The sequence below is a fragment of the Triturus cristatus genome, chromosome 8 (assembly GCF_964204655.1).
Source record: "Triturus cristatus chromosome 8, aTriCri1.1, whole genome shotgun sequence".
In the NCBI taxonomy this organism is placed as follows: Eukaryota; Metazoa; Chordata; class Amphibia; order Caudata; family Salamandridae; genus Triturus; species Triturus cristatus.
Genome location: NC_140591.1, coordinates 751478577 through 751491840, shown reverse-complemented (window position 1 = coordinate 751491840; position 13264 = coordinate 751478577).

Here is a 13264-nt window from a genome sequence, read left to right as displayed (position 1 = left end):
AGATTTACTGGACAGGATTCCCTCGAGCTGTTTGAACAGTCCTATCTTGATTGAAAGTGGCTGAATGGAGTTTTAGTGGGGTTTCATAACAAGCATGGTCACACATCCTATAAGTGAAGCAAGACCGCTTGCTGCAAGTCAAGATTCTGGAGCACCAGACTGCCTTCCTTGTGCTCTAAAGTGATTTCTCCCTTTGTTCCTAGACCAAATATTTCTGGTGTACACACAAAATGTCAGTTCACTGATCTACATGGCAAAGCAGGCAGTGATTATTGTGGAAAAAGTATTTGAAGTGTCCAAATGAAAAAATAACAGGAGTAATTATCAGCCTGCGAGAAAGGTTTAATCCGTCTTCATCAGTCCGGGTTCAGTTACATAATCCTTACCCGCAAACCTCAACCGCCCCCACAGAATTCCCATCGTTGAACATAAACACCCGGCGTGATCTCCACGAGCGTGGGAAAGAAAGCGCTTGCGGAAATCACGCTAACACAAGTAAAACATATGCAACACATCTTCCCCCTTTATTTATTTATTTATTTTACATGGGTACTAATCCATATCATGATCTTTGAGGATAGTGATGCTCACGTTTTCTCCTAGGATCACTGTCCCAATTGGAGCAACCGGGACGCTGTTCATAGGGAACAACATTGTGATCAACATCTGAGCATGTATTTCTGCTAGCATTCTTAGACGAGTGGGAAGCGCCCTTGAACAAAGAAATCCTGTTCAAATTCCAAACACTTCCTCCCTCTATTCTCACTGCATTGTTGAATACTTCTATAATTCTCTTTGGATCTGACCAGCATTGTGAACCTTTAGGGACATTTTCTTTTCTCCTCAAACGAACAAGGTCACCAATAAAAACTTTTTGTTTACTTTTAGAACCTCTCTTCTTATCCATATCCTGTTTCATTTTTTTTTTGTACACATTGACTCTTTGTTTAACGACTTTATAGTCGATAGCAGTTAACTTATTGTCACTTAAACCTTTTTTTAACCACCACGGAACTAAACTAGTACTTGGCTTTCGTCCTCTCAAGAGCTCAAATGGGCTAGCCAAGGTGACTGAATTTGGAGATGTCCTATATGTAGGCTTTCCTGTTTTCAGTTTCTATTTTTGGGAAATTCTGGTGGTGTTTTTTCAGTTTTTTCCAGCGATTTCAATACCTAAAAAAAACCAGTGCTTTTCAGTGGTTACTCTTTTTCGCGCCACAAAAAACAACTGAAACAGTGTTTTACTGGTTTTTTTGGAACGCTGTGCTTTTATTATTGCTTTTGCCATTTTTCTTCAGAAAATGTATACTGCTCTACATTTCAGAAGCATTGTAAATGCCAAAGCCTTTTATTTATGTTTTCAAAACGAAAACAAAAATACAAGGCATTGTTATTTGCAATGTCAATAGCTCAAACTCGTGTAAATGTGAGACCTATTGCATTACAAATGCAGTTTGATAATAGGCCTCTCTGTGTTGAGTGCAGATAGTTTTCAACTAATTCCCTGCCAAATAGGCAGTCAAAGCAGATTGGATGGGAGAGCAAGAATTTGTTCAAACCTTTTGGTACCAGAAGTCAATCTAGCTACAGAGTTTTGAATCCATTACAGCGGAGCTATTTTGTGATTGAAACCCCAAAATATGCACCACAAAATTATCTACTGCTTGTGGGTGTCTGCATCAATGATGGTATTCTGTAGAACTGTGTCGTCAGAGACCACACCGTCAATAGTAGTGTGCAGTGGAACACAACCACTGATGCAGATGCTAGTGCGCGATTGGCTCCATGCTCTCGGCCTACTGCAACCCACTTCCCAACAGTCACTCTTCTGTACCAGAATTGAGAACAGGTTGACCTACCCAGGGGAACTATCAGAGATCGGAAGGGGCGAAGAGTGCCAAGTATGCAACCCTTTGCATGCCTTGACGCACTGGCTGAACACTCTGCCCACGAAGTTCTGTTCAGTGGAAAAGCCATGACTTTTATTCAGTGGCAGCTACTGCGGAACAGGAGTGGCGGGGGGCGGTATAAAAAATAAAAATAAAGATCTCTTACCTGTTCACGCTGCACGCTTTTCGTCGTCCCCTGCTCTTCCTCACTCCTAAAGCACCCAGGAGCCAAAGTTTTCCAAATTACATTTTCTGAGCCTTTTGGGGTGAACTGTGAAACCAACGCGATTACTGAGTAGTCCTTAAACCTTTAAACAATGTAAGGTCAGAGCGGCTCAAGATGTTACAATGCATTAATGTACACAAGAGGGCGAGTTATAGACATTAACATGTCCAGCGCGCTCCTCACAACCATAAGCAGGAATTTGGAGGGAGTGGAAGGAAGTCTGAGATAAGAGACGAGGTATGAATGGGGGGTGAGGGGATTGAGGAGGGGCGAGAGGGGAGGGAGGAAGTCAGAGATGGGAGACAAGGTAGTAGAGGGGGTGAGGCGGTTTAGGAGTGAGTAGGGGGGCAGCAAATTTAAAGTAGTGGGGAGAGTAGAGGAGTAGAGATAATGAACTCGAGGGGGGAGTAAGGAGGGAGTAGGAGAGAATGAAAGTGGGGGGGGAAGAGCAAAAGGTAGAGGGAGTACAGCCGAGGAGCACCGAAGTACATTAAGGAGGAGCTGAAGCACAGCTACACAACTGGGGTGTCACCAGAATTAGACAGATTAGAACACAGCCGGGTCACGCTAGGTAGTGATAGCGTAACGATGCTAATGATAGTGAAATTGAAATTAAACAAGGGAGCAATACTTATAAAGATAACATAATTAGGGTGGTAGCACGCCAGATTTGTCACAGTAACAACAAAACAGACATGATGGCGAGACACCAGCACTCAGTTAAACAGGGGGGCAATAGTTTTAGAGAACAAAATTGTAGTGGTAAAAGACACCAATTATATAAATAACAGGAGTTTAAGTCAGCCGGGCAAAAACTTTATGCGAAAGTCACAGTCTGGGTAGAGAGTTTCTGAGAGTGAGGCTCGGGCAGACATGAGGATAGGTAATCATTCTCCGTGTTCTCAGGTTGGGGGGGGGGGCAACTTGTAGGCCATCTTGAGAGTGAAAAATTGGGGAAAGTTGCCGTCTTGTTTTAGGGCGTTTTGTAGACCAATTGTCATTTGTCTCCTTCTATTTTTCTATTTGCCGAAACCGCAGGAGAATGAAATGAGAAAGGGTAGGGGGGGGGGGGGTGGTCTCCTGTTTGTCCAGTCCACAGGAGTATGAAAATGAAGGGGGGGTACGCTGACTTGTCTCGGTCGGGGGCTGATTCCGGTAGTGGGGTGACGATAAAACATGGCTCAAAGAGGCAGACAAGGGTTGTTTTTTGGGGGGGGGGGTGGTGGTTAGAGCATGTACCAGGACCCGTGGCCTGGCTCAAAGTCAGGGCCTCGTGGCAGAGGTCAGAGCCGTTAGGAGAAACGCAGACCGCCCGGGGCTTAGGGGGGAGGGTCAAGAGACAACTGTTTCCAAATTGCGGCTGGCGCTCTGATCTCGGTTCTGGCATCTAGGACAGGCGTAGGTGTGAGGGGGGCTGCACCGAGCAGGAGCCCGAGAGTCGAGCTCTACTTACTGTGTGCGTCAGTGGGCCCATTGCCAGTGGGGGGGGGGGCGACTGTGCAGGCAGGGCGGTGGTAGGTGGCACTTCTGGTCAAGGGCCTCAGTATCAACGATCAGGATGTGGGGGGAGCGCCGTAAGTAGGGGTTGAGGTGGCCAGCAGGAGGCAGCGGGAGAAACGGGAGGCAAAGAGGTAGTAGCACAGGCAGACTGCTGGGATCGTAAGTGAACAAAAGGAATTGGTAAACGACTAAGGCAGAGTAGGCAAACATTGAGGCGGCCAGCAGGGGGCAGCAGGAGCCGGGAAGTAAACAGCAGTAGTCAGTCCAAGCAGGCGGCCGTGTTCGGAGTACAGCAAAGAAATTGCAAATAAGAAGAGCAGTATGTGTACACTTTAAGGCGTTGAGGTGGCCAGCAGGGGGCCGCAGGAGTCGGGGGAGTAAACTGCAATCCGCACTACCAGAGGGCCATGTCCCAAGCAGGGCAACAGAATCGGCAAATGTTTAAAGCAAAATAGTCAAACCTTTGGCAAACGAATAAGCAGAAAAGTTCAACCTTGTTATGCACTGATGGGGGAAAGAGAGATCAATGTGTAACGGAGGCTGTGCTCGCAGTGCGTGCTGCACGGGGGGGGGGCGATGGAGAAGGGCGATGCGGTTCCGTCACAAGTCGCGCTGCAAAAGGTGCCATTGAGCGAGAGAGAGAGAGGGAAAAACGGCCGCAGAAAATGCCAAAATCGCGGGGCGAGGAAGGGACGTTCTCGCTGCAGGCGACCCTCCCGCTCTCGATGCAATCAAACTGGCCTCCGCTGCGACTTGCGACTCCGGTGAGAACCAAGATGATGTTCGGGGGCTCTTGTAATGCTTTGGCTCCATCAAGTGGCCAAAACGCGCAACAATGAAAATCAGTGACACTCGGTTTAAACCGGGTCAGCTGATTTTCGTCCGGTAGGGTACTCGTGCATAATCGGTTTAAACCGAATTCCGGACAGCCTACCTATATGCTAGTAACATGGATTGTAAAGCATTGCTCCAATTAAGACCCCCCTTAATCGAAAGTTGGATTGCTTCCTTCACAACGCGGTTAAAACGTTCCACTTGACCATTGGCTTCTAGATAGAACACAGCTATTCTCTTATGGGGTATACTGCATTTTGCAAAGAATGACTCCATCTCTTTACTAATGAATTGAGGACCATTATTTGTAACTATTTCTTGCGGAATTCCTTCTCTACAAAAAATATTGTCTAGGAACTCAATTATACTTTGAGGTGACTTCCTTGACCATCTTGACATCAGGCCACTTTAAAAAATAGTCAATTAGAACAATCCCAAAACACTTATCTTTTGGTAGGACTTGGAAAGGGCCAATAATATCAAGACCCAATTTCCTCCATGGACCAAAAGGACAATCAACAGGGTGAGATTCCACTCGCAAAGGAACAGCGGATTTATCGCTATTCGAGCAATTGCTACACTTGCGTACAAAGTGCTCAACGGAAGAGTCTATTCCAGGCCACCAAAATGCCTCCCTAATGCGTCTTCTAGTAAAAGAAATCCCTAGATGTCCCTCATGCCCAATCTCCAAGATGGTGTTCCTAAGGCCAAAAGGTGGAATTATTTTGTCTTCTCTCATGTCTAACCCATTTTCAATTGCTAATTCATCATGACTCTTCGAGAAACTCATCATATCACCTGACAATTTCCTTGATTCCGATCAACCTTCCACAATGTATCTCTTAACAGTTTTTAATTCAATATCTTTTTCCATTTCAGAAATCCATATATCCTCGCACAAACTTGGTTTCCCACCATGTATTAAATTCACATCATGTGTAGTGAAGGCTACTTCACAATCATCATCTTGATCATTGTTGTCACTAGCAATGGGTAACCTTGACATGCAATCGGCATGCATATTCGTCTTCCCTTATGTGGAAAAAGTATTTGAAGTATCCAAATGAAAAATGACAGGAGTAATTATCAGCTTGCGAGAAAGGGTTTAATCTGTCTTCATCAGTCCGGGTTCAGTTACATAATCCATACCCGCAAACTTCAACCGCCCCCACAGAATTCCCATCGTTGAACATAAACACCCGGCGTGATCTCCACGAGCGTGGGAAAGAAAGCACTTGCGGAATTCACGCTAACACAAGTAAAACATAGGCAACAATTATCCCATTATTCTCCTTGTGTTTGCTTTGTTCGCCATAAGTTGGCAGGGTATGCACAGACATGGGTCCCTTGCTCACTTTTCCACTGGATTCAAGCCAGCCTAGCTGATGAGGGGTGTTACCCCGAAACCGGTCCGAGGATGCTTGTTTCCGGTCTAGGTGAAGACCTGGCTTTGCAGTTCAGGCTGCACTGTTCCCATGTGAAACAGGGTTAAGAGTGATTTGCATATGGCAGGGTCTGACCTGGGGTAGGGAAGTGAGCTTAAAGATGGATGATGGATTCAACCCAGATCTGTGATTGTTGGTGAGTGTCTGAAAAGTCTCAGCGCTCCGTCCATCATCTCCTTGTGTTTGCGCTATCCCATTATTCTGACTGCTAGAGATGGACCTCTTGAATGGGACAATATGCCAGAGCATCTACAGGTGCCTGGAACATACAGCAGACAGCCTCCACGAGCTCCATAATTTACCAAAGAAATAAAATCCAGAATGTCACATTGCTGTCTCTAGCTGCTGATGATTCACCAGATTGAACTCTTCACCAGTAAGCGTGATTCTAAATGCTTTACACTCAGATGAAGCTGTTCTTGTAAGATTACACAATATGGGTAAGGCAGAGTTTTATCTTCTATTCTTCCAAAGGGAAAGAACTTGAATCTTTTGCAAGTGGGAACTTTGTCTCCTAGAACAGCTGATATCCTGCCCACCCTCTCTCACTGAGCTTAAACGCTTGGCTCTGGAGTGTTCATGTTTCATGCACCTATCAGTGACCACCTAATGATTGTCCCTGACAGTTTGTTGGACATAGGAGAACAAGATTGTAATAATCTTCTATCATGTTAGCAACATTACTGTTCTGATGTATACTTCTTCCTGCAGATTCCCAACATTATGGATATCCTTCAGGCATCAAGACTGAATCCAGAAATCTTTCCTCCAGCAATAGCTCTCTCATGCCTCCAGATGGCGTCATGTGGCCTTAGTCATGACTCTGCTCACCCTGGAAGTAACAATTTCAGAGTATACCAAGTGCTGACTGGCGTGCTTGCATCTGCTCCTATTTTTCCATGTCTCCTCAGCGTGGCTCTTGGTAGCTTCTTGGTGCTTCACCAGTTATTTTATTTTCAGTTTTGGTGACCGAAGTTCTTCCCCAACAGAGGCCCTAGAAGAAAGGTACACTGGGTTTTATTCCCATTAGTTCTTGGTAAGTAGGCCTGAGACCCATCCTGAACCTTTGCCTCTTTAAACTTTTAATTCGGCAAGGCAAGTTCAAGATGCTTTTCCTGAACCAGATGTTTTGGCTCTCAGTGTAAAACATTGGCTGGCGTCCTTGAACCCACAGGATACCTACTTTCATCTCCTGATCCTACCCCACCACAGACTGTACCTGAGGTATATTTCTTGCTCAGTTTCTGATTCTGGGTCCTGCAAGCCCCAAGTCTGTTAGCCATAATAACTTCATGCATCTTGTTGGTGCAACATGCCCCTTCAAGAATGAGAACACTTCAGTGGTGCCTAAGGAAGCATTGCTCCAGCATCTGGGAGCCTCTGGCATATGTGCACATATTGTCAACTATTTTGAGGCTGTCATTATGAATTCCTCATTGTTGGGCAGTGGTACTCGCCTGGTCATCGTCACGACGAATTGTCTTTTGTCCACATCAGAGCAGTGGCTATACATAAATGTGTTGGAGCTACCGGTGGACCGTCTTACCATGAAGGCCCTGCTCTGTTCCATCACCGGGAATGACATGCAAGTCTTGTCCCACGGCACTAGCACCTTCAGGGCGTTATGGGATCATGAATCCTTTGTTGGACGGTTATTCCACTATGGTTGTAGACCAACCACAGGGCTTTTTCTCAGTAGCAGCACACATTGCAGACACCCTCGGGGTCAGAACAGATGCACTAAGTCTCCTCTTCTCAAAGGGAAATGAGTGGGAACTTCGTCCCAAGGTGATCTTTTCCAGATTGGAGTGCCCGTGTCACAGCCCAGACCAGGAAGGATTCTCGATTTTCTGTCAAACACTTCCGTCTGAATTGTCCTCTTGGGACTGCCTTCAGTTGTGTTAGTCATGATCCCTGCTTTGCATATCCCCTCTTTTTCCACTTCTTTTTTGAGTTTTGCAGAAGGTGCAGGAGGCTCGAATGCAGCTTATCCTGACTGACATGGGCTGGGAGAGGAGGATTTGGTATTCCGAGCTGTTGGAACCCAGCCCTCAACCCCCTCTTTCTCTTATGTGCAGGGTGGACTGGATAAGTTTGCAGATCCTATATCCACATCCCTAAACCCTGTGGTTGTATGCTTAAGATTGAGTGGGGCCTACTAGAGTGCTGTCGCTTCCCTTCTGAAGTTGCAGATGTCCTCTTGGATGTTGGGAAATCCACCATAAAATCCATTTAGTGAAACAAGTTTGTCCATTGGTGCAACTCAGAAATTCTGAGCTCTTTTCAGTCTTACCTTTAAGATACTCTGTACTTCACACTGTCTTTTGCCTAGCAGGACCTAGCAGCGGCTACTGTAAAGAGTACTTATCTGCCCTTTCCACCTTCATTGTCTCTCCCTTGTCTTTTTTTATTTATGGTGACACTTGATTCCTCCTACTCAGTTTATTGTCCCTTGGAGGGATATAAATCTTGTGTTACCTTTCTTTCTGTCATCTCCATTCAAGATGTTACACAGTTGTGCCTTTTGACTTAAATCTTCTTGGTGGTAATCACTGCAGCTCGTAGGGTTGATGAACTACGCAAATTGGTCCTCTACTTGCCCATCTTAACAAAAGTGGCTTCTGCCTTTCACTTGCCACAGTTCATCACTCTTCCATTTTTCTTCCCTCCTGCTCATCCGATCAAGGAGAAGGGGAGACTGTTTCGACTGGACCCTAGGCATGCATTCTCTTAATACATGGCAAGATTGAGTGGATGATTAGTTGTTTGTGGGCTTTGCCTGTGCCAGGAATGGCAAAGCGGTGACCAAGTGAACCATATCATGTTTGATCATCCTCTATGTTAAGATCTGTTATGCCTTGCCCAAGAAAGATCCTTCGGGCAGCATTTGTGTTCACTCTACAAGAACCATGGCTGTTTCTCTGCAGAGGCATTCTGGTGGCTGACATCTGCTGGGCCACCACATCATCATCACTCTATAACTTTGCTAAAGCCTTCTGCTTGACGGCACATAATGATGAATATTTTGCCAGAGCTGTGTTTTATGACTTCCTTGTTAAGTGCTATTACTCAATCCAGTTTCTCTGAGGTTAATGCTTTGTAACTCATTCATAAGGTGAAGGATCTGCAGTAAAATGTCTCCATCAGAAGAAAGAGTTGCTTACCTTTAGTAATAGTATTTATGGTGGATACATAATCTTCCTGCAGATTCCTAACCGTTTTTCTCCCCAGGAAGTTAGTTCTGTTTTAAATAATATTCATATGATGCTGGTCTATCGTGTGTGGTTTCTATCTTGGTCGTTGATGATCCATTCGTTCCTCTCCGCATGTCTTATTGAGCCTGGAAGTAGTGCCAAGAACTGAAACCAGTGTGCCAGTTTGTTCATTATGTAATCAGATGTTATCACATTAAGGGCAGGCAGAGTGGGTAGCCGAGGCCACTTGGCACTGCCAGGTAGTGCTGGATAGCTGGTACTGAAGACAGTTTCTGGATCCATTTTGGCACATGGAGGATCTTTAGAAGGTACGTAACCTACAGGAAGATGATATATCCACCAGAAATATAGTTACTGAGGCTATGTAAATTTTACTTTTGATAGAGACGTCTAGCTGCAGATTCCTCATCTTTTGAATAGTCCCCAATCTTCAGACTGGATCCGGAAACTTTTCAGCAGTACTTCTGCATGCCGGTCGGCAGTGGCATACGGCTCCACTCTGACACTGTTATGCTCCAGAAATGACATGCGGAGGGTATATAGGCACCGCTTCTGTGCTCTGACCTCAGTTGTTTTCGTTCTGCACCACCAAATGCAGATCCATAGCAACCTTTCATCTTTTTGAGACTCCTATTACTTCGAAAAAGGTTTTAAAAAAACAGTGTGCAAGGGAAATGTCATCTCCCAAAATGGCAGGTTTTAAACTTTGTAGGGACTGTTGCAAATTAATGTCTGTAACAGACCCTTATCAGGTTTGCCTGTGGTGCATGGGGTCAGGTCATGACATTAAGGTTTGTAGTGATTGCACGTTGATGAATGCAAAAGCCATATGAGACCGCGAGGCAAAACTCTACATCTTCAAGCACCAGAAGACTGTGCAACGGGATCCCCAGTTCAAACGTTCAGTCCTGGTTCTGTTCTAGCTACAGAAGTTGAAGGAGTTTTTCCAGAGGTCAGTCTTTCACTCAATCAGTTGTTGGGTAAGTCGAAGAAAAAACACGAGAAAGCGAAGCAGGTATCGGCCCCTTATCTCCTTTCTCCCGCTCCTGAAATGGTGCGGGGGTAGGGCCTTATTTATCTTGCTCCTGAAGTCAATCAATGTCAGAGCCTATCCCTCAGCTTGTTCTGGCACAGCCCGAGTTTCTAGGGCCATCCACCACTCAAAAACATATCAATGGCCATGATCTGATTCTTTGGACCCCATGGAACCGAGATGCCCTCCATCTGGAATATTGCTGGCAGGTTCACTCAAGGTGCCGGCTGGACCCTCTGAGCCAACCAAAGGGCCTCCTCAGGCTCCAGCTCCGACTTCAACTTCGGTGCAGAGGTCTACTCTGGTTCTTGGAACTTGATCGCCGATGCCAACTTTATTGACGGTGTAAGATGAGGGAAACTAATATACCTATTATATACTTGGGTTTTTTCCCCTGAAAAAATCCAAAGGTTACAGGGATGTTCTAGTTAGGCTCAGACTTTACTCTTACAAAACCATAGAAATTCAGCAGTTACCTGAGCGAACTGTAACTTACGCCCCTGCAATGCACTGCGTATGACCTCGCATATTACATCACTCAAGACATGGTCAGTGACATCACTGATGACATCTCAAATGTCATCATACTGTGACTGTTTTGTAAACATTTCTGAGACTTAACCCGTTCAGCGCGGCGCGGATTTCCGCGCCGCGCTGAAGATTCCGTGCGCGGGCGGGGCCATGACGGAGCGGTTCCGTCATGCGCACAGCGCAACCGACGCACGTGACGGAACCGCTCCGTCACAAGCGTCGAAGGGGTTAAAGATGCATACTAAGCTGCAGCATAAGTTAAATTACCATTCGTTCTGTCTTAGTAATTAATCATACTATTTTAACATATCTCATCTGAGTGGCTGTATGACTGTGTATCAGTGTGTGAGTGGATGTCTGAGTGGCTGTATGGGTGTGTGAGTGGCTGTATGGACGTGTTAGAATGTGAGTAGCTGTATTAGAGAGTGAGTGGGTGTGTAAGTGGCTGTATGAGTGGCTATATTGGTGAGTGAGTGGCTGTATGGGTGAGTTTGAGTGGGTGTTTTGGTTAACTTAGTGGGTGTGTGAGTGGCTGTATTGGAGAGTGAGTGTCTGTGTGAGTGGCTGTATGGGTGAGTGAGTGGTCGTCTGAGTGCTTGTGAGGATGAATGAATGGGTATGTAATTGGTTGTGAGTGGGTGTGTGAATAATTGTATGGGTGTGTCAGTAGTTGTATGGGTGTCAATATGTCGGTTGAGATGGTGTATGGGTGAGTGATTGTATGATTGATTAAGTGGGTGTGTGAGTAGCTGTATGGGTGATTGTATGACTGTGTAAGTTGTATTGGTGAGTAAGTGGTTGTGTGAGTGAGTGAGTGAGAGGTGCTGCGAGTGTCTATATGGGTGAGTGAGTGGGCATGTGAGTTTTGCATGGATGAGTGAGTGGGTGTGTGACAAGTTGAATGAATATGTGAATTATTCTGTAGGTGTGTGCGTGCATGAGACTATATGGGAGTGTGAGTTTATGGGTTAGTGGTTCTGTGCATGATACCATCAGTGATGTCATTCGAGATCTCATCAGTGATTTCACTGACCATGTCAAAAGATGATATTGGTAAACATGTACCGCCCCCATAAACAAAACTCAGGATCCTTCCAGACCCTAGAAACAATGGTCAAGATCATAACTAAGTGTGTTTCACAGAATTGACACCACTATTCCAAAGCGCACCTGTAAAAACAGCATCTAAAATATGGACACAGACCTAGTCTTTTTCCTTTTTGAACAAAAACAATCCTGACATTAAGAAATATAGCTACCTGTCATTACCCACTAATAATAGTCATCTCGTGATTACTCATTTTTCTTCACAGAATGATTCTAATCACGACATCAAATCAAGAGAACCTTTTTTCGTTTTTTTTCATTTTTTTGTTATTAAATTAGGATAACATCATGCTTGATTTGTTTTTGAAAAAACGGGGACAATCCCGGTCTCCCGCTCAACCAGGAAGTGTGTTTTTCCAAACTCCTGGTTTGGGACGAAAATAAGCAGCCATTTTTAAAATATGCGACGCACTAGTCTTTCAAACCGGGTGCCTCTTCCGGCAACATCCAACCGAGAACTTGGTTAAATATCCCTTTGCCAGTGTCTGCACTGCACCACACGGAGCAGCACGGAGGCAAACAGAGGTGAGGAGAGACCTTCGACATGTAAGTAAGACTGAGGCCAAAGTCTTTAAAAATTAGGCATTTTCACGGTATGCTCAGTAGTCTTTTGCGATCAGCGCTGTGATGACATGGCGTGATCGATAAACGCTAACGCAATTTATGCTTTTCCACTTTGTATACAGTGACTATTACAAGGCTTCCTTCCCTCCGGTGCAAGCTCATGAAGCAGGATAATTATTCCTAACAATGTATGTACCCAAACATCATTACGTACGTGTACAATGTATAGGGTTGAGTCCGCTTCGGCTAGCATGTTTGTCGACATAAATGTACGATTTTACCTAACAACAAAAGATGAGTGTGATGAACGTGGAAGTGTGTTCCTATACCCTAACCAAGTGCCCCAAACCAGCTATTATGTTCCGCAAATATCGGGCATTAACAAGTTTTGTTGACATTGGTGAACGATTCACCACTCTTGATATTACAACAATAGATGAGTGTAACAAACGTGTGTGTGTGTTTTTATACCACAACCAAGTGTGAATAATCGGCGATTATGTTCCGCAATTTGCGGGCTGTTTCTCATTGAATTTTTAGAATAATAACCATTTCTGCTAATAAAAATATATCACATTTTTTCAGAGAAGGCGACTCCACAGTATGGTGATGTGTTTAAATGAACATCCACCAGGTTGTTTAATTTTTGTTTCTTTATCAGTACAGATACCGAATTGTGTTATTTCAAAACGATAAAGGTCATTGCACCCTTACAAACCTTCTCCAGACTTGCATAATTTTTGAAGTTTGGTTCTGAGAGATAGGCATACAATTTATTAACCTAGTATTTTTGAGTGTAATAAGTGCAGTAGGGATCATATTTAGGTCCTGATGAGTAAAGCAGTGGGGACTGCTTACGAAACATGTTGACCCAGTAGTGAGTATCAGATTGAGGTACATCCCCTACATATCCCCCCTTT